This window comes from Lemur catta, chromosome 5 (genome assembly GCF_020740605.2).
Source record: "Lemur catta isolate mLemCat1 chromosome 5, mLemCat1.pri, whole genome shotgun sequence".
Lineage (NCBI taxonomy): Eukaryota > Metazoa > Chordata > Mammalia > Primates > Lemuridae > Lemur > Lemur catta.
In genome coordinates, this window is record NC_059132.1 from 28,756,358 (window position 1) to 28,778,132 (window position 21,775).

Below are 21,775 nucleotides of genomic sequence, written 5' to 3' on the forward strand. Positions count from 1 at the left end.
TGGTTGCCCAGAGCTGCTGCCATAACTCCAGGTTCTTCAGGGGATGTTGAGATCAAGAAGTGAGGGAGGAACCAGTCCCTACCACTGACAAATTACGTTTCTTAGCACCCAGGAATTTCTCAAGTAACAGGTGCCAGACAAGCTGGAAATGACAGGAAAACCAAATGCACAGCGGAGGAGGGAAGATGTGAGAGAGGAAAATGTGTTTTGGCATCCAAAAGGGCTGATGATTAAGCAGCAGTAAGAATTTAAAAGCCAATCTCTGAAAAGCCTCAAATAAGTACCTCTGGAGTGTTCTGGCAAGCTGATGAAGAGGACAAATGCAGGAACTGCACTTCACATAGCAACTGGCCATTCATCCTGAAAATAAATCTGGTAGTTATTTATCCAGCAGTTATCTTTGATTGCTAAATGAATCTGTGGCACCTAATGTGTGTTCCTCAGTTCTTTGATGCTTGTAGTCAACCAGGCGTTTAATAACTGTCAACAAAGATATTGTATTTGAGGAAATATATTCAGTAAAAGATTAAATTAGCCACTGTGGCCAGGCCACCCACCATGCAAAAAAGCATTCTATGCTAGAAAAACAACATTGCCATTGTAAGGATGAAAAGAATTTCAACAGACAGACAGGATTTTCCTCCCCCAAAATGCAAGGTCTGAGTTTTCATTCTTAAACTAGGATATGCGTGGCTTGACCTAGTTGAAAATGACCTCATTACCACTCCTAGCCCATCCTTTGTTTATTGCTGGCCTTTGAGACTCATTTCTGCCCAGAAATTTTCCCTGATGCTCCCCATTACAGGCATATTATTGTTTGTATCCTAATTCCTCACTTGAAAACAGTTGGGCAGAATGGTGAAATAGCAATAACACCAAATTTACAACGATAACACTAGGACTCAAATAATAATTCCCTTTCTCTTCCCTTATGTGACCTAGTCTTTTCTGGATCTAAGATCCCCCATTAGTAAATGGGCCCTTATGTGAGAATGTGCCATCAGAGCTGTGACATGTTAAGAAACGTTGCCTTGTACGAGTCCTCCTACTGTTTTCAGTATGTGTCGTTTGTTAAAACTTGATTTGACCTATCTGGGAAGGACTACAAGGAACAGAGTTAAGATAAAGAAATATAGTGAACATGTTGTATGTGTCCAGGTCCTTTTAAGAAGGCAGATTCCAGACATGCAGAGGAAAGGACAGAATTTAGAATTGGGGTAGTAAGGGGTTAAACAAGCACAACTCTAGTGGGCAGGATTGAACTCTGCCTCAGGGCAGAAGCTGTTTATAGTTTTGCTGTCTTTGCACTATCACCCTAAAGTTGGTAGTCCTCAACCAAAATTGTTAAATTCACAAAGTCAGGGAGCTACCTTTGAATCCACAGTGGCGTTTAATCATCTCCTATCTGTTGGCCCATGAAACTTTAAGACAACTGTCGTCAATTTTGGCCTAGTGATTAAAAAATATATTAAGAGCCACACAAATAAATTGCAGGCTGTAAGTGTTCAGAGAGCCACATGCTTGCTAGTACTAAGTGGCTTTCAATGTAACTCTATTCACTACCCTACTTGAAGGAAACATAGCATTTTTAGAAACACTGTTATATAAATTGAAAAAATCAGTAATATTTGTTTTCTTGGATTCCTTTTTCCTTTATTTTTGGTTTATCCAGTCTTTTTATTTCCACTGATTATAATGGAAAATAGCTAACATCAATAAGACTTATTAGTTATGAAACACTGTACAAATACTTTATCAATATCTTATTTAATCTTCATAACCAACTCCTTTATAGATGAGATAATGGAAACTTCGAGAAGTGAAGTACTATTGTCCAAAGTTATAGAGTTAACTGGTAAGAGTCAGTATATGAACCCAGTTCTGTACGATTCTCTCAGGAGAGTTTTTGTGACCTGAGTTATTTTGTCTGTAACATTGCTCTTCTTAGGGAGCAAAGCTTCTCCCAGGAAGGAGAGATCAAACAGAGTGGCAGTAGCCCATCACTGGGCTTCTTCACTTGGCATCTGAAGGCACTTCTAGATTAGTTACAACCTTAAATCCATTGTGGCATGTTTGGGTCCTTTTCTCACCATGGAAACCAGCTAGAAACATCAGGAACCCAGTACTGACTTTGACCTCTACTCACTTCCTCAGTCAGCTGTCCATCTATTTTATTGGCCTCATTTCTTAGATTTCTAATGTTTAAACTCAGTTATTGGGGAATTTTTCAAAGCCACGAAGATCTCTTTATCATTAGGCTATAAATATATAGATAGCTAGATAGATGTGAAAGATGGGAAGGACGTGAAATATCATGAATTCTAGTTACGCAGCTGTCTCCAAGCCTGTACTCCCTAACTGTGGAATGAAATGTGGTCTATCTGACTTGGATAAGTGTTTTCTAAATGAGATAGTTGGCAAAATTATTATTTTATGTGGATACTTTGAGAACAAATGTGTAGAACATTTACAATGTAGCTTTAATTTAGCTATGCTAAAGAAAGCAAACCTTTTGACTAGACACTCAAGTATTTCTTGCAGACTGTTAAGACAACCAAGTGTTTTATACATTCTCTTCTGTATGTTGGGAAATTGTTTCTTAAATAAGAACAGTGAAAGTATGTGTCCTGAGAGATTTTGTTGTTTAGAAAGTGTAAAATTTCAAAATTTTTCTTTATAAAATTGGATAGACATTAATGAAGAAACTATGCTCAACACCTGAACTCAATTGATGTCTGGGGTGTTGTTTTCCCACTAAAAGCCACACCTGCTCACCACTTGACTTTTTTTTTTTTACTCCCTTCCCTCTTAATTCTTGCGGTCTCTGAGCTTCTGTAACTGGCATCTCAGATTTCCTATTTAGTGAAGAGTATGAGATCTCCAGTATACAGATTTGTGGGACATCTAAAAATGCTCGATTTGGCTGTTTCAAAGAACCATCTGGATTAATTCAGCTGTGAAGCATCTGGGTAGATTGGTTATGGGCCAGGTTTAAAAAAAAAATAAACTGGATGGAGTTGCCCTTCAAGATTCTGGTTATTTTTGCCTTGCAGATTTGGCCATGATATTATAAATTAAGAAATAGTCTCAAAGGATAGGAACCCTTTCAAAGAGTCTCTTGTTCTAGTCTTGACTTACTATTTAAGGAAATTCTTCTCCACATCTAACCAAACTTTTCTTGTTACAGTTAACAAAAACACCACATTTCTTTGCTTAATTTCAGCAGAGAGAGGGGGCTGTCTTCCAGATAATCCTACAAAGTTGTGAAATTACCACAATAAAGCCATCATCACATAGATAATATGAGTTTCTGTTACACAGGGATTTTGTGTAAGTGAGAGCTGGCTGAAAAAATCCATCTTCCTAGCAATGATTATTTGGGTTTTTTTCTTTTTAATTATTATGGGTGCATAATAGTTGTGTATCTTTATAGGGTACACGTGATGTTTTGATACAGCCACACAATGTCAATTAATCGAATCTGGGTAATTGGGATATTCATCTCACCTGAGGCATTTATCATTTCTTTGTGTTAGGGACATTCCAATTCCATGCTTTTAGTTATTTTATAGTATACTCTAACTTATTGTTGATTGTAGTCACTTTGTATGCTATCAAATATTGTTCATTCTAACTATTTTTGTACCCATTAACCATCCCCACTTTAACCCACCCTCCTTCTTACCCTTTTTCAAGTCTCTGGTAACCGTCATTCTACTCTCTGTCTCCATGAGATTGATTGTTTTTAATATTTAGGTCCTAAATATGAGTGACAACATATGAGATTTCTCTTTCTGTGCTTGGCTTATTTCACTTAAGATAATGTTCTCCAGTTCCATCCATGTTGTTGCAAATGGCAGAATTTCAACTTTCATGTTATATATGTGGCTATATAATATTCCATTGTATGTATGTACAATTTCTTTATCCATTTATCTATTGATGGACACTTATGTTGATTCCCAATCTTGGCTATTGCAATAAATATGGGAGTGCAGGTATCTTTTCTGTATACTGAATTTCCCTCCTTTGGATATATATCTGGTAGTAAGATTGCTCAGTCATATGGTAATTCTATTTTTAGGTTTTTGAGAAACCTCCATGCTGTTCTCCATGGTGGTTACACTAATTTACATTCCCACCAACAGCATACAAGTGTTCCCCTTTCTCCACATCCTCACCACCATTTGTTATTGCCTTTTTAATAAAGCCATTTTAACCAGGGAGACATGATATTTCATTGTGGTTTTGATTTGCATTTCTCTGATGATGAGCATTTCTCATATACCTGTTGGCCAGGTATATGTCTTCTTTTGATAAATGTCTATTCAGATCCTTTGCCCATTTTTCAATTAGATTATTTGATGTTTTTCCTATTGTTAGAATTCCTTATTTGATTTTTTTCCTATTGAGTTGTTAGAATTCCTTATTTGATTTTTTCCCTATGGAGTTGTTAGAATTCCTTATTTATGTTGATAATCTCTCTCCAAGGTATCTGATTTCACTTTCTGGACATAGTAACTCTTATTGTTCTTTCTGTTCTTCAGTAGTCGTGTTTTCATCTGTGGTAAGTAGTTTGGTTCTTTTGCACTGGTTGATCTCAATCGTGAGTGATGACTTCCTAAAATGGAGAGGCTTAAGTAATGAAGCATCCTATGCTACATTATTTACATTGTACCTAGCATCCCAGGAGAACTATTCAAGGTATATCTTCATTCACCCAGCCTCTGTTTAACTCCAATTTTAAAAAATCAGATTGACAAAACTTGACCTGAATAGAATTCTGGGGACCAAAGGGAACTCATCCAAGAACATTAGGAACCTTGAATGGTACATCTACTTATAAATCACCCATCTAGATGTTGTCTATTCATCTCTGAATCTCTCTCCAAGAAAGGTACCTAAACCATACTTACTTGATTTTCCTCATCTCCAAATATGTCACCACCACCGTCATCTATTTCTCAAGCCTCAAACCTACGAGTCACTCTAATTTTTACTTCTCTTATGACAGCTCATTAATTCATCAGTAAGTTCTAACCTCTCTATCTCAAAAAATATTAAATATATCCCCAATATATCTACTTCTTACCAGCTTCAGTGTTATTATCCTTACCAAGTGACCATTATCCCTGACCTGGAAAAACTTCCTATCTTTTAAGTTTTCACTGTTACCCTCTTACCATTCATTTTTTAAACAAATAAAAGCAACAAAATCTTATCGTCAGGGTTAGCCACTAAGGTAAACACTTTAGTGTATGTCTTTGTGGATCTTTTTCTATGCATGTATGCATACATATATGTGCATATGTATTAACCAAGGTGAGAGCATAGTGTTCTCACTTTTTGTTAATTTGTTTCCAGTCAATCATATAATTTCTCTATTTCAGTATATTTTTAATTTCTTCAGTTATCCTGAAATGTCTTTACAGCTATTTTCCCCACTCCAAAAGCATATATTTCATCTGGCTATTGTCATTCAAACTGCTCAATCTAGCACGGTCTCTTTTTCTAAGTTTCTGACTTACTAAAAAAGACTGGGCCAGTTTTCTTAACATCCTTTTTTCACAGAGAAGTGTGACTTTTGTTTCTGTAAAATAAATTATATCCCTTCACTCTATTTCTTAGATATAGTAATGGCTCCTCACTGCATGCATGTAGAGTCAAGTCCAAACTCTTACTGTGACCTACAAGGACTTATGATCTGGCCTCTGCTCAACTTTACTGACTTTGTTTTCCAAATACTCCTTGCCCCTGGCTCACAAAGCTCCAGTCGTAGAGGCCTAACATCAAATGCTCAAAAACTCTAGCTCTTTCTTATTTCAGCACCTTTGTTCATGTTCTTTTCTCTGCCTGAAACCTTCAATCTCTGATTTTCCCATAGCCTTCAGGTCTCAGTTCAAAGAGTACTGCCTCTGAGCTTTCCTCATCCTTTAATATAAAGTAGTCATCTTCCCCACACTTTGGTATTTCCCATGGCCCTGCATTCATATCCCTGTACAGTTTCTTCCCACACCGACTCTAGGCTTGCCCATGTAACTTGATTTGGGCAATGGCCATCAAAAAACCATCATGAGCACTTACGTTTGAGGAGCATTTGCACACTGGGGCTGTGCTCTCAGTATCCCATGCTACAAGGAAGTTGGGCAGGAATACAGAATGAAGACAAGAAGAAGGGCCCTTGAGGATGAAAGGCCATCTTGGATGCAGCTCCATGGATAACTAACTACAGCAGATCGAGGAGGAGAGCGACTCAGCTGAGTCCAGTTAACTCACAGAATCATGAAAATTATTGTATCATTTTTGAGTAGTTTTTACCCTGAAATTGATAACCAAAACTCTTCCTCTTAATTTTTTAAGTACTTCAATAGCATTCGTCACAACCTGAAATAATCAGACATTCGTATTACCTGCTTATCATCCATTTTCTGTTGTAGGCTCTATGAAAAGACAACTTTGTTCAGTTAATTCACCACTGTATGTATCTTCAGTACCTATGACAGTACCTGACATCTATTAAATACTCAATAAAATGTGGTGAGTAGAAAGTTCCAAAACTCTTAAGAAAAATATTAGAAATGTGTATAAGAGACTAGACCAGATTCAGAGATCATCTAGGCCATTTTGTTTTTTCTTATTTGGTGAGAAAATGGAAGCTCAGTGAGGAAAAGAACACATGGTTTGGATCAAGGCCTGTACAGTAGGAAACAATCTGCAAATGTGACCTTCTGGAAAGCAGAACCACTCAGAATAAGAGTCCCAGATCCAAGAATACAAAAGATCTCAAAAGTACTCAGAAATAGGTGATACCTGCAAATTAAAGATTTGAAACTGGCAGTGTTCTGGAGTTGATATGCTGAACTCTATCTGGAGTAGGTCTCTATGATGCTTGGGAAGGTAGTCCTTTCACATACACCCAGCTCTTTTTGTGCAACTTCTGTGCTGTGATGATGGATTGTAACCATAGATACAGCCCATGTCTGGACTAACTACTTGGGGACGACCTTTCCCTATACCGTTACGGAAGTCTGGGCTCTCAACTCCTACTACAGCACATTCCATGCCAACATCCTTCCCCTACACTGTGTTTTTCTTTGCTTTTTTTGTTTGTTTAACATGTCATGTAGTTTTACTTGAAGACACTGACCCAAGTAGCTACACTGACTAGCTCACTAGCCTCTATTCATTGTTTACCAGTATGTCAGGCCCCATACTAACGGGTTCCCACCCATTATTTTATTTAGAACTGCCAGCATTTCTTAGAGGTAAATACTATTATTGTTGCCATGTACTGATGAGTAAACTGTGCATCAAAGAATCTAGGTAAGATGTCCAGGGTAATAGCTAAAATAAGTGAAGAAGCCCTGCTTTAAATCTCTATCTGCAAAGCATACAATCTATTACCTTCTCCCTGTGATGCCTCGATCCTCTTGGGCCTGCATGTGCCAACCTCACCCAATATTCAACCCTTAATATCCTTTTATACCAAACTTCGCTGGGAGATGCCTCATTCCTTCCAGTTCAAATTCACTGTCAGGCTTAGGCTGAGAATAAGTGGACATTTATTTGGTATGTCAGCCCTTCTGATTGGCTCAGGAGTAGTCCCTGACTTAAACCCCCAAAAGTATCTAATCTATGTCTTTCAGATGTGCTATCAGGCTAGTGAGGAACATATTTTGGGATACAAGAGCTATCAGAAGCTTGGTCATACAAAAGGTAACTTTCCCCACATCGGTATTTTAGCAAATTCTGCACCGTATAAATATCTAGTTGTGTTTAGGAGTGATAAATAGCCTTTTTATTTAGAACATTAGGTTTAAGGAACCTCAAAGACCATTTACTCTAAGGGTTGTAGTAATATATCCTTTTCTTTCCATGCTTTCATGCAAATACAGTATATAAAAGAAAGATCAGACTCAGTGCTCCTCTGATTTAAGGGAGTACAGGTGTGGGGGATGGCTGCAGAAGCATGAGAAATTGCTAGTACCTGGCTCCTTGGCTTCCTGCTACTATCAGAGAACCCAAAGGTGGAGTAAGTCATTTACTCAAGGTCACAGAGTTTTCCAGATGACAATACAGGTACCTGTGAATTGGCACCTGCCAACTTGATGCTAAAACAAACACATATACTGCTTCTTTTCCTGGGTGGTTGGCAGTGCAACTGGCTTTTTTCTCTCCTGCCTCAGCTGATCCTGAGAGAATTGCTTCTCCCTGTTTTCTAGACTCACCCCCTGATTCCCTCCTGGTGCACACTGGTTGCTGCCTCCAGACTGGGTTGCCTAGCAACCAAGCTCTGCATGTTTCCTAATAGACCAAGGCTTTTCCTCCCCATCCAACTGCTGTACTAATGTTCATTCTTGACAAGGGAGCAACTCCCTGCTGAGCATATGCTGTAATCTGGAAGCAGATTTGGGAGACTTGGTGCCAGGAGCTATGGACAATCTCTCCTGAAACTGGGAAGAGGAATATAAATTTGAGGCCCTACTGATTTTAGTGCACAGACTATTTCCAGCATTGATGGATGACTATGCGTACATATCTACTTGGTCACTCACCAGAAATTAGTGGAGGCATTTTATTACAGTAGAATCTGAATTCAAAGAATAATTCACATCATCACCTTTTTGTCCCATACAACCCATGGGAAAAAAAGATCCTCTAATATTGCAAGGCTTACAACCACACAGTGAGAAATTATCTCATCTCTCTCAGCTAAGAAACTCAGATTTAAAGCTTTGTTCAACTAGAAACCCTCCAGTCCATATGCAATTTTCACGTCCATTTAATTGGATCCTAATATTGAGCCATCATCAGAGTCAGCAGATAATGGGATGGTATTTCCACTTAACAGAAAATGAGGGTGACTCACCCAAAGAGTGACAAGGAAAGGGAGTCCGAGCTCATTCTTCCAAAGCCAGCTCTTCAGAGGCCTCTGACTCTAGGTGCTTTTCAACTCTGGGACTGATGCATTTTCACATGGAAAATGACTTGGTATTTGCAGTTTTCCTGTTGAGAAGGAAGAGCAGAGGGTCATTTTCTAAATTAGTAAATATGGTTGGAGAAATGTAGCAACTTATTCTGGGTCACTCAGTAAACCTGTGACCCTCTTATCTTTCTGAGTCAAGACAATCAGCTATTAAATGCTGCATTACTGATCTCTCTGTGGCTTTATAATACAGGACATGAATGCATTTAGAGAGAGAGGCAAGCAGCAACTAAGTTTTAAATAGAGATGATTGGTAAAATGCAATTAATCCTCCCAACTATTGAACATGGCAGAATTTCACCATCTCTTCTGTTTTCTTAGGAAAAAATGAGATAATAAACTTAATGAGGATAAGTGTTGTCACTATTTTACTCAACTTTGTGTCATCTATAGGTCTGTACAGAGCCTGGCATATGAGAATCATACCATAAATATTTATAGAATTAAAGATACAAGTAAAGAAAAAAGAAATAAGGAACCAGTTAGTGTTACCCAATACAGCTACAAGAGCTTGTGTTACAATTCCTACTTCCTATCTTCTAGTTAGACTAATATAACACCATTTTGGGTTCAAAAGCAGATCTTTCTGGCATTAATTTAGTATCACCAAAATCTCAGAATGCTTTCCTGAAGAAAAATAAATTCATTTTCCCTGTGAAATAAGACTAGACACCCGACTGGATAGGTAGAGCCCCTATAATTCCTAGTGGGAACCAGAGGAAGTTTCAACCATCTCAGAAACGTCCTTCTATCCCTCCGTATTTTTTCTTCCTATATTCAATATTATTCCATCCTTGAACACAATGATAATCAAAGACATTTTGCTTACCTAGTTCCATAATCTATTATTTTTATGGCAAATTAATCATGGCATACAGTATAAAATTTAGAGTCAGACTAACATAGGTTAATGGCTTCCCTTTTTAGTGGCTATGTAACTCTTAGGCCTCTTTGACCAGTTTCCTAATATATAAAATGGGATTATCGTAGCACCTTTGCCATGGTACAGCTGTAGATACTTAATGAGATAATGCTTACAAAGCTTTTAGCTCAGACCTGACATATAGGTCTCAATAAATGTTAGTCATTAATTTCAATGATAATAGTAGATAATAATTTGAATAAGTATCTGGCTATGTATGTTTTTTTTAATGGTTTTATGTTCTTTGGCCAGGGCCCCAACATATTCCAAACTTTTCAATCAACTAATGGAAAGAGTTCCCAATTACAATTCCAAGAAACGTGTGTTCAACTAGCGTTTAACACAATTTAGCACCTTTCTAGGTCCAGGGAGGAAATTTCAGAGAAGCAGCAGTCTAGATCTCATCCATAAAGGAGTTTGCTGTTTGCTGTTGGTACCCCATGAATTCTATTCTCTTTCCACCCCCATCGCCTCAAAGGAGGAGCTATTCAGTACACACTGTTCCCGCCCCTCCATATCCTGGATGCAAACATACCATGTTTTTCCATCACATGCTAGATTCTTCTGACACCATCTGTTCTCCTAAGCCCACAGCATACAGTTTGCTTTGCTGTCACAACTCTATTTGAAAATGTCAAGAATGTGATGAATGATTCTGAGAAATGTTATTTACCTACTAACTATCTACCACTGAGTGGCAGGAATCTAGGGCCAGATAACAGTACAGGCCCTGCCAACAGTGGGGTTCTATGATTAGCCCTGCCTAATGTGTCACAGAGTTTGACTAAGAGAGACAAGGGCTAATTCCAAAGAGTTTTAATCCAGTATGGACTTGTTGCTGCTGATCCTACCTTAGATTTCATTACTAAGCTATTAGTTTCCAATAGGCATTGTGTTAATCACTGTCTGTGCTTCATAACACTTAATTCTTACAGCACTCCAACAAGAAGGAAAATGCTATTATCATCCGTGTGTATAGTTGTGACAGTAGCAGCTCAGGAAGATGAGTTAATCCTCCAGCACAAGGAAATAAAAGTGTTGGGATGTGAACCCCAGCTGTCTGTCTCCAGATTCTTTGTTCTTGACCAATGCATATATTGTCTGGACAATGTGACACTGTAAGAATAGCAAACAGATCACCAGTTGGCTTGTACTCTCCTGATCCTACTGGTAAGACAACTCCTGGAATTACGATTCTATTTTGCTGTATTTATAACCCTAAACTAGAGTTTTATTAAGGCAGAGACTATGACACATTATACACACACACACCACCTTTGACCATGCACAGTAGATATTCAGTAAATGTCACTAATATATGGTTTATCAAATGGAGATCATCACAGGTGACCAAATGACTTATCCAAATCAGGACATGTTTGAATGGGGGAAAGGCCCCACTAAAAATTATGCTAGGACAACAGCTATACACTGGAATCATCTTGGGTAAATTGGACCACAGTGTTGCCCTAGTTACAAATCCTGTTCTACTAATATTCAGTCAATGGCATGAGTTTTCTCCGAGATAAAGGTTAGCAAACAGTCTTCGAAAACAGGTAAATTGGAGCACTGAAAAATGGAGCCATTCCATCCTAAACACAAACCCAGAAATGAACTATCAAAAAGACAACCTGGATGTCACTCTGATTTTGTTTTCCCCTTTATAAACATGTTTGTAATTTTTTTCCACTCCTCAGCAGATGCTACCTGATTTGTGCTCTGGCTAATGTCACTCACATCAAGAGCGTTGCCAAATGCAATGAGGTGCGACTGACACCAGGAGAGATGATGAGCAAGGAGAATGGCAGCTGGCGGCGTTTCCTTCTCGTAGAATTTTAATGAATCAAGGAACATCCTGATCGAGTACATGCTAGAAGCGAAGCAGAATGCTCTCATCCCCAACTTTAAGACCCGAGAACCCTGAAGTGGGCTCCACCTTCATGACAGGGTAGATGGGTCCCGCATAGAAGACGCAGGCTGGGAATACAATAGGTGGGTGCAGAGCCATAGAAAGAACTGTGGACAAGGGGCTCAGAAACCTGAGTTCTCTCGCACTCTGTGCTACTCACTAGTTTTGTGACTTGGGCAAAATGTTTGCCTTAATCGAGACTATTAATAAGAAACAGAGACTAAAGCTACTTTAAGCAAAAACAATTCTTAGAAAAGCTTATTTTAAAGATCCATAGGCATTTCTTAGAAACCAAGGACAGGAATACAGCAGGGTCTCAAGAGGACTAGATAGGGGAGCTAGAAAGCTACTGAAGGGGCTCATGCTTCTTTTGTTAGTGCTTCTTTCTGTGCATCTGCTTTCTCTTATCTTTCTGCTAACCAGCTTTTATTTTTCTTTGTTTCCCAATGTGCCTGGACGAAGACAAGATAATCCAGGTTTTCATGTTATAGGTCCAATCAAAAGGAAAGACTGATTCTCAATTCTTATACTTCTTTACATGTCTAATTCCCACCTAAACATCTGGTAGAGCTAGTATCAAGTGTCTGCCTTCCACCCAAAAAGGTAAAAATAGAGTATATATGAATTTTAGATACCGTGCCTGAGGCTACCCACCCCTATGACCCAGTAGATGGTATCAGTTCCCATTGCAAGCGATTGTTTTCGAGCTGAGACATTTTCAGAGGTGTACATTTGTTTGCCTAACTTTATTCTGTCAACAGTAAAACCTGGCCTCCTCTTCCTTGTGTGGTTATGAGTCTTAAAGAAGACCATGTACAGAAAAAACAAAGCGTGAAATTCAAAGGGCTTTCCATATATCAGGTGCTAGCTTTATACTTAAGTCACCCTGTGAGTCAAATATAAAGCAATCACGTTTAGGCCTGTATCCACTCCATCCCCAAGATGTTAAGTCCTCCCCCCTACAGATACCTGGCAGGTCAATGTCATTGCCAGAAAAAGGGAGAAGCTTTCCCAATGCAAATGTTGTGGGCTTAGAGTTCACTGATAGGCCAGGTCTCTCTCCCTCTCCGCGTTTGTAATTAATTCTCTTATTTGCATTATGTAAATGTACCTTGTAAAATTTCGTATTCATAATTGTTATCATTAATAAACTCAGTTATTTTTCTAACTGAGCTCTGAGATACTTAATTACTAGCACTGTAAACAGAATATAAGGGGTACAGAAAGCATGAATATTTAGTGATACTGACAGATTTTGTTTATGACCTGCCATGATTAATATTATTATTAATTTTACCAGGGCAAGTTGTCAACTTGGGTGCTAAATATGAAGAAAGGAAGACTCCTTTATTCACAACTTAATTCACTAAGGAATACCACTCCAAAAGGAAAGGGTACGCATCTCACTCAGGCCCTGTGATGATAGTCAAACACCAGATCACTACACTAAGGCTTGTAGAGGGTAGGGATAAGGATTCAACAGTGTTGGGGATTATAAAAAGGCTAGAATGTGAAAGAATATTCTGGAAGTATTTTACCGATAGGACCCCTCCACATATGTCTAATCTGCACACCCCTCCTTATTAACCCTTTATAGAAATGACTTGTTATAAAGAGCATCACAATCTAATTCTGACCCTATCTCTAACAGCCTTTGAAATCCTCATCATTAATGGGTCTTAATTATAATATCTGCCCTGCCTAGCTGGATCAGGCAGAGCGAATGCTTCGCAAAGGAATAGCAGAGATGGGTTGAGAGTCAAGGTTTCAGGCATGTTTTACCCAAGAAAGCCCCAAATGATACATGTTTTAGGTGAACACGAGTTATCTTGAATGGAATCATTGAGAAATGAGGTAGAGCCATCCTGTGAAGCCGTCAACAGGTAAATACAAGGATGCTCTAGCTCTAAAAGAAAGATAAGGTATACACTGAGTCTTGGTACAGTATGCGAGTAAAGCTTGTAGACATAAAAAAGTGAGTGAAAAGGAGAAGGAGGGGAAGCAAAGAAAATACAGTTCAACCTCAAATAGGCTGAGTTTAAAGCAGATATAAGCTTGAGGAGTGGCTGGTCGTTATACTCCTAAGGGTGCACACATGAACATCTACACACAGATACACTCAGTTATACATTTCCTCCACTCACACATCCCACATGTTGTCTTAATTCAGTACGTACAAGTCATGTGTCCACACATACACATCAATATACTTCCTCAAAACACAACACACACACTCTCTCTCACACTCTTTCCTCTGCGTATTTTCTGCCATCCCCAATAGTATGAACAGCATCTCAGCAAAGCTGTCTGCAACAAGAGCACACAAATGCTTCCAAGACAGACACAGGGACAGAGGCTGTCTGACCAACAAAGAATGAATCAGAGAGAGAGACCTAATTGAATGCCAACAGAAAGGTCAGCATGACCGACTCCTGCTTCCAAAAGCAATTGGTAATTTTCCTGTAATTCTGTAAATAGAATTGAAAAATGGAAGAAATTCAGGTTAATAGCTATTACTGTTATCCAGACTGCTGCCCGTTTAGGAAAAATATGTTTTAGTGACATATTTACCAAACGGTTCTATTCAAATGCTACCTGAAGTAGAAAGATTATAAGAGCAGAAACCACAATCCTTCTAGATCCATCTCCCCCTCCAAACGCACATAGAACTCAACTTGGACAGAAACGTATAAACACACACTGGAACAACTATCAAGTATATCGTACCTAAGATTCATATCTAGCTTTGAGTTACTGCTAAATAAATAAGTTTTTAATTGGATATCTCAAGGTGGTACTATATTAGGGAATGGGCAATTGAGTTGACCTCAGAACTACCATATAGTAAAAATTAATTATGTATAGACACTGTTTCAACATTTGTACATTATGACACTTAATCCTGACAATTCTACAAAGTAGGTGCTATTATTATTATCATTTTATAGATGAGGAAAAACACACAGAATTAGATCTTATGCTGACGAAGTGGCATAGCTGGAATTGGAACCCAGATGGTCTAGTTCTAGAGTATTACTCTAAAATGAAGAGATTTCATTCCCATGACAACTACAGACTGGTAATGACTCTGTGATGCTATATGGAGAAGTACTTTTGACTGTGTCTGGGTTTGACAAGGAGTGTTATGCTCAACTGATGAAGTCTGCTACAGATAAAGTGAGTGGTGATAGGCATCGTGAGTATTTGCAACATTGGCCTGAGTTCCAGAGGATGAGCAGCCGCTAACCACATGTATGACCTTAACCTAAATATGGTAAGAACTGAAAGAATCAGAGATAATTTCACTAGCTTGGCAACATTATAATGGGTTTTGGACATATGTGAAGACCTCTTAGCACAACGCTAGATGGCTGTAACAGCTCAATATCCTACAGTTTTAAATCACTATCCTCTAGTTTAGAACATGATATCACAACTGTGGTGTTTTTTAAACTCCACCCCGTTCCCCATCTGTTACTAAAAATAACAGAACTCAATCAACCGTAAAGCTCCTTTATGTGCTTATAGTAGAAATTTAAATGCATATCCAATGGTGTGACAATGAAGAAAGTGATTTTCCATACTCAGAATAGAGAAGAAAAGGACAGTTGAAACTGCACCATTTAAACAAAGCTTAATAGATTTGGATGTTCTACCAGAGCACTAATAAAATAATGTGCTCACCTTCCTCAACTGATATGATGCTTAACACTGAACACTGGTATGAGTAATGAGAGTGCTGTAAGTCCATTTAATCCCTACAACAACTTCCAGCAGCCCTGTTAGCGAACTCACACAAGGTCACCAAGCCATTCAGAGAAGATCCAGAAGTAGTATCCCAGGCTGCTAACAACTAGCTTTTTTTTTTTTTTTTTTTTTTTTTTTATGACCTCAGATTTGCCTTTTGGGGGATGGACTGAACAAACTATTTGTCAGCCTCTCATGACCGAGGGTCTATGGGCAGGTGACTGGCAGGGAACAGGGCTGTGACTATGGAATGGCTTGGCCCTCAGCCTGGCTTCATTTGAATCACACACTCAAGTGACAGAATTAACCAGCCATAGAGATTGAGTTCACTGAACAGGAAAAATGAGGCTGCCAAAAAAAAAAAAAAAAAGCCAATGCAATCGAAGGCTGTGTTGAATAGAGCAACAGGCATTCATTTATTCCCTGCCCTGCTTCAAGAAGGATTTAAGAGGACAATAAACAAGAAACTAGAACTCATTCAGTTAGGGTGACCAGGGTGATGGGGCACAAAATAATGGCCTGTGTGCAAGGCTGAAGAACCTGAAGATATTTGTGTTAACAAAAAGACCTTGAAGACAGTTATCGTGTTTTACCTAAAACTTAAAAGGTTTGCCACACTGAACAAAGGTTAAGCTTTTTTATGTGGTTTGGGAGAACAGAATATAACTGATAGTTGAAAGTTCTAAAACGTGTCCAAAAATGAAAAATAATGCTCATGAAGTAATGAGTGCTACTGATATCAGAGTTACTCAAGAAAGCACATTTTTATAAATCTCTCCACTACATGCCTAATGGCAGGTGATCAGAAGGGACTTTAAAAAATCATGCATGTAATCAACTCAGAGTCATGTATTTTGAGTACCTTTCCCTCTTCATTAGGCACTAGTGTGAAAGATTTCACGTGCTTGTTTGCTAAATAAGAAGTAACTCAGGCTAATCAGGAATTGGATTTTTTATAGATATTAGGTTTGTTTTTATAAGATTTTTTGACCAAAATTAAGAAGAGGAAAAGTGCGTCACATGAGTGAATGGATCAAGGTGGCTGGGGTGAGATATCATCTACTTCAATCATAGGATTCATTCTTTTTTAGTTTTTTCCTACATAAGGACAAAAACTTCCCCATACATATAGACTCCTGAGCTTCTCGGCTATAGATTATACTATCAGCCATTCAGAAGATTAGACAATAGGAAATCATTTATCCCTGGTATGACGCGTTAGCCCAGCTCCTTTGAACTGAAAGGGGGCTTCAGGAACAATCTCAGTATCCCCTTTCTTTTCTCTCTTTCTGAATTCTACAACGTCACTTTCCTTGTAAGAATGAGTCCACCTGATCAAGCTGTTTGTAATGCAGTTAGTGACCCTCACCACCCCTGCCCAGTTGAATACATTATTATGATGGAAAGAAAAGAATGAAACTATTTCTTCATCTGCAATTTCTAGACTTAAAAAATAACAACTGAATCTCTGCATTTTCAGAAGGTTTTATATCAGATTTCCTTTGTTTTGCTGATACAGCAGTAGACACAATAGCTGTGTGGGGCAATTTTCTAGCCAACTTGCTGCAACTGAACAAGGCAGGATGAGAGATTATATTCAAAATTTAATTTCACAGTTCTATTTGTCTTTCCAGATGAGTAAGATCATAGCTTCCATTCATAAAAGATAACAATAAAGTCATAATGGCTAAAAAAGAAAAGAAAAAGTTTTTCCTTACAAACGCTGATGAGAATTGAACATACTTAGAACCAAAACCACAAACAAGTTTAATGTTTTAAAGCCCCAGGCAGATGAGTTAAATAAGCGAAAAGGCTGGATATGAAGCAATAGAAAAGATAGTTTGGTGTGTAGCTAGAACTTCCGTGCCCTGCCTAAGCATGTTGTAATTCAACGGCAATGTCAGTATCAACAACAATTAAAAATGTGGCTTAACTAAACATTTCAATTGAATATTTCCAGCTTGTAGACTGCCATTTGAGCTGGAAAGGTCTTTAAAGATCACCTGATCCAATGGTTTTAATTCCGACTCCATATTCAAATGCCTGGACAGCTTTTTAAAAATGCTAATTCCTGCTCCTCATACCAGAATAATTAGGTGAGTATCTCTGGGGTGGAAACGAAACATCAGTGTGGTTTAAAAACCTCACCAGCTGATTCTAATGCACAGCTCAGCATGAGAAGCTATAACAAACTCATAATTGGCAATGATGAACTTCATAGGTTCAAGCTACAAGATACTCATCAAAGACAAATCCATAAATAAAACGGAAATGTGCAAAAGTACTCAAGATTCGTATTTGATTATAGCAAATAATTGACAAGTTGGAGATTTAGTTGTATTAATGGTGTGATGCACCCTCTTAGTTTTTGTAATGTGCCAAAAATAACTAACACAACATACATTTCTCTCTTTAAATCCTTTACAATCCATTAAAGAGACAAAGACACAGATGTGCAGGGAAATAAATTATATTGCCAAGTATACAAGCTAATAAGTTTCGAAGGGTGTATTTATGTTTGTCTATTTGATGTAAAAGTTACATAAAGTGAAATGTGGAGATCTTCAGTATATAGTAACATGAGTTTGGCAAATGTATGCACCCATGAAACCAACACTGAAATCAAGACATGGAACATTTCCATCACCCTAAAAGATTGTCCCATGTCCCTCTTCAGTCACTCCACTCACCACAAGCAACTATGGTTCTGATTTCTATCACTATGGACAAGAACTTCACATAAAAAGAAATAAAATGTTTTCTCATTTATTTTTTGCACGCTTGCTCACCATGTTTTGAGATTCATCCATATTGCCCCATGTTGTCAGTAGTCGGTTACTTTCATGTAGCTGAGGAAAATTCCGTTATATGAATATACCGCAATTTATTTACCCATTGTTCCGCTGATGGACATTTGGCTATTGTTAGTAAAGCATGTTGGCTAATTATTAGTAATCCCACTCTCAATATTCTAGTTCAAGTGTCATCGTGGAAATGTATTTTCATTTCTCTTGGATAAATATTTAGGGGGGGAATTTCTGGGTCACAACATAGGTGTATGCTTGACTTTATGAGAAACTACAAAACTGTTTTCCAAACTGGCTGGTCCATTATATATTTCCCTGAGCAAAGTATGAGAATTCCAGTTATTCCACATCCTCGCCAACATTTGTTGTTGCCACAATGAAATTGTACAATATTATATTTTGGTTTAAGTTGGCATTTCTCTGATGACTAACGATGTCAAGCACTTTTTCATGTGTATATTCACCATTTAGATATTCCTTTCTTGTGAAATGTCTAAAACTTTTGCCCAGTTGTAAAATAAATTGGTTGTATTTTTATTGTTTGGTTGTTACTCTAAATCAAGTTCATCAAAGATATATTGCAAAAGGTTTTTTATTTTGATGAGAAGTCATTTTTTATTTTGATGAAATCAAATTTATCACTTGTTTTTGTGGTTAGTGCTTTTCCTTTTAACTCTAAGAAATCTTTGCCTACCCCATAATATACTCTTCTATACTTTTTTCAAAAAGCTTTATAGTTTTAGCTTTTATGATTAAATCTATAATTTACATAAATTTTGTGAATGTTGTGAAGTTATGGTTGAGGTTTTTTCCATGCTTATTCAGTTATTCCAGCACCATTTAATAGACTTTCGTTTTCCCATTAAATTGCCTTTTGAGCTTTTATTGAAATTGGCTATATGTATGTTTATTTCTGAACTCAACTTTGTCCCATTGATCAACTTGTATATCTTTTTTTTTTTTTTTTTTAAGACAGGGTCTGGCTGTGTTGCCCGGGGTAGAGTGAGTGCCGTGGCATCAGCCCAGCTCACAGCAACCTGAAACTCCTGGGCTTAAGCGATCCTACTGCCTCAGCCTCCCAAGTAGCTGGGACTACAGGCATGCACCACCATGCGCGGCTAATTTTTTCTATATATATATTTTAGTTGGCCAGATAATTTCTTTCTATTTTTAGTAGAGATGGGGTCTCGCTCTTGCTGAGGCTGGTCTCGAACTCCTGACCTCGAGCAATCCATCCGCCTCGGCCTCCCAGAGTGCTAGGATTACAGGCGTGAGCCACCGTGCCCGGCCTCAACTTGTATATCCTTGTGTGAATAATAATACTGTCTTGATTGCTGTAGCTTAGTAAGTCTTGATATCAAGTAATATGATTTATCTGACTTTGATATTTTTTGAGATGGTTTTTGACATCATTCTATATTCCTTGTATTATCATGTAAATTTTAGGATAAAGTTATGTTTTCACAAAAAAATTGAAATTTTGTGATTGCATTTAATCAAAGAAAATTAAATCTTCCAGTTCTGTCTGTATAAATTTAGGTCTTCTTTAAATCTCTTAGGAATATTTTAGAATACTTACTGGAGAGGTTTTACATACCTTTTTGTTTGATTTATCCATAAATATTTTATGGGTATTTTATGCTATTCTAAATGGTACATTTAAATTTCATCTTTCAAGTGTTTGCAGCTTCTATATAAACATACAACTTATTACTTTATATTGATGTTGTATCAATCACTACCATAGATTACCTTATAATGTGCTGGAAACTATGCTAAACATTCGGTACTGAAATCTTTATAGCAATCTATTAACGAGACAAGGAAACTGATGAAGAGCTAAATTAATTATGTAGCCAAAGACATAAAGCTAACAAAGTTCCGAAGTCTTTTTGATGCTAACTTCAATGTTCAAACCACTTTCCTTTGTTTATGTACTCATATGGAGTACCTTGGGTGTATGTCCTTGAGGGTATGACCCTAACCGTCAGTGGGTTTCCATAGTAGGTTCTTAAGCAGGGAAGTAACAAAATATAAGAATGTTTTAAGAAACCTATACAGATGAATGTGGGAAAAATGAAACGGATAGGTGATCAGAGACAGACTACATATTGTCAAATATCTCATGACTGCCACCTCCAACTCAACTCCATTTCTGTAAGTTTGCCATGAGTGAAGTTCCATGCAGCCACTTTGTAAAATAGTCTGGTAGTTCTCCAATGATTGAATGTTCAGTTACCGTATGACCTAGCAATTCCACTCCTAGGTATGTACTCAAGAAATCAAAATTATGTCTATACGAAAACTTGTATGCAGATGTTTCTTGTGGCATTATTTATAACAACTGAAAGGTGGAAACAACTCAATGTTCAACAACCAATGAATGGATGAGCAAAATAGGCTATATCTGTATAATGGAAATTATTTGACTATGAAAGGAATGAAGTATGATATGTACCACAAAATAAATGAACCTTGAAAATATTATGCTAAGTGAAAAGAAGCCAGTCCAAAAAGACCATATATTATATGATTCCATTCATATAAAATGTCCAGAATAGAGACATCTCTGTAGACAGAAAGTAAATCAATGTTTGCTTAGGGCTGGGGGAAAGAGAGATGGGGGAGTGATGGCTACATAGTATGGGATTTCTGAGTGATGAAAGTATTCTAAAATGGACTCTGGTGATGGTTGCATGTATTGATAAATAAATAACATTAAATTTGCATACTTTATATGTGAATTATGTCTTGATAAAACTGTTAAATTTTCTTTAAAAAATTCCTGTCCTTTTTCATAGCACAATGCCTGAAACCTAATAGGTGTCCGATAAATATTGGAAAGATTAAACAAAGAATAAACACCCCAGTAACAGGCCCCTATTATGTCCAGGTACTGGGCTGCAATAAGGAAGGGAGAAGTGTTTTCAGAAGAGGAATAAAGTAACTCCCTTTCCCTTATTTATTCACACCACTTACTGTTGTAGGCTTCATTTAACTACATCTTTTGCATATGTAGGGACTTTTTCTATAATACTGCTGTCATCTATTACTACTATTCTATGTTGTCTTGCAGCACGTCGTTTGGTAAGTCACTTTACTTTTCCTAGCTTGTTTCTAATAGAATTCTTGAAAGCTACCTTGAGAAACTAACAAGAGGAGCCAGTGAATCACAAAAGGATATGGCTGGAAAGTACAACAAGGCTATGGGATTACTAAAACACAGTAAAGCAACCTCATATCCTTTGGCATATTTGCCTCCCTAATTTTCAACTAGCAAAACAGAAAATACTTTATTATAGCAAGGAACATTGCAATCTGTATCACAAATGGGGGCTACACTTTACATGGAAAATAACACTATCACAGTTGCTGTTTTTTCTCATTCTTCTCCTTTAAGTCTT

The 21,775-nt window shown here is 37.6% G+C and overlaps 1 long non-coding RNA gene across 1 annotated transcript in view; it reads right to left on the reverse strand.

Moving 5' to 3' along the window:
* Positions 1-21,775, reverse strand: part of LOC123638045 — a 310,100-nt gene that overhangs the window by 81,156 nt on the left and 207,169 nt on the right. The window contains exon 2 of the long non-coding RNA XR_006735152.1: positions 8,870-9,006. This is a non-coding gene — a long non-coding RNA (uncharacterized LOC123638045). The remainder of the gene's footprint in view (positions 1-8,869; positions 9,007-21,775) is intronic.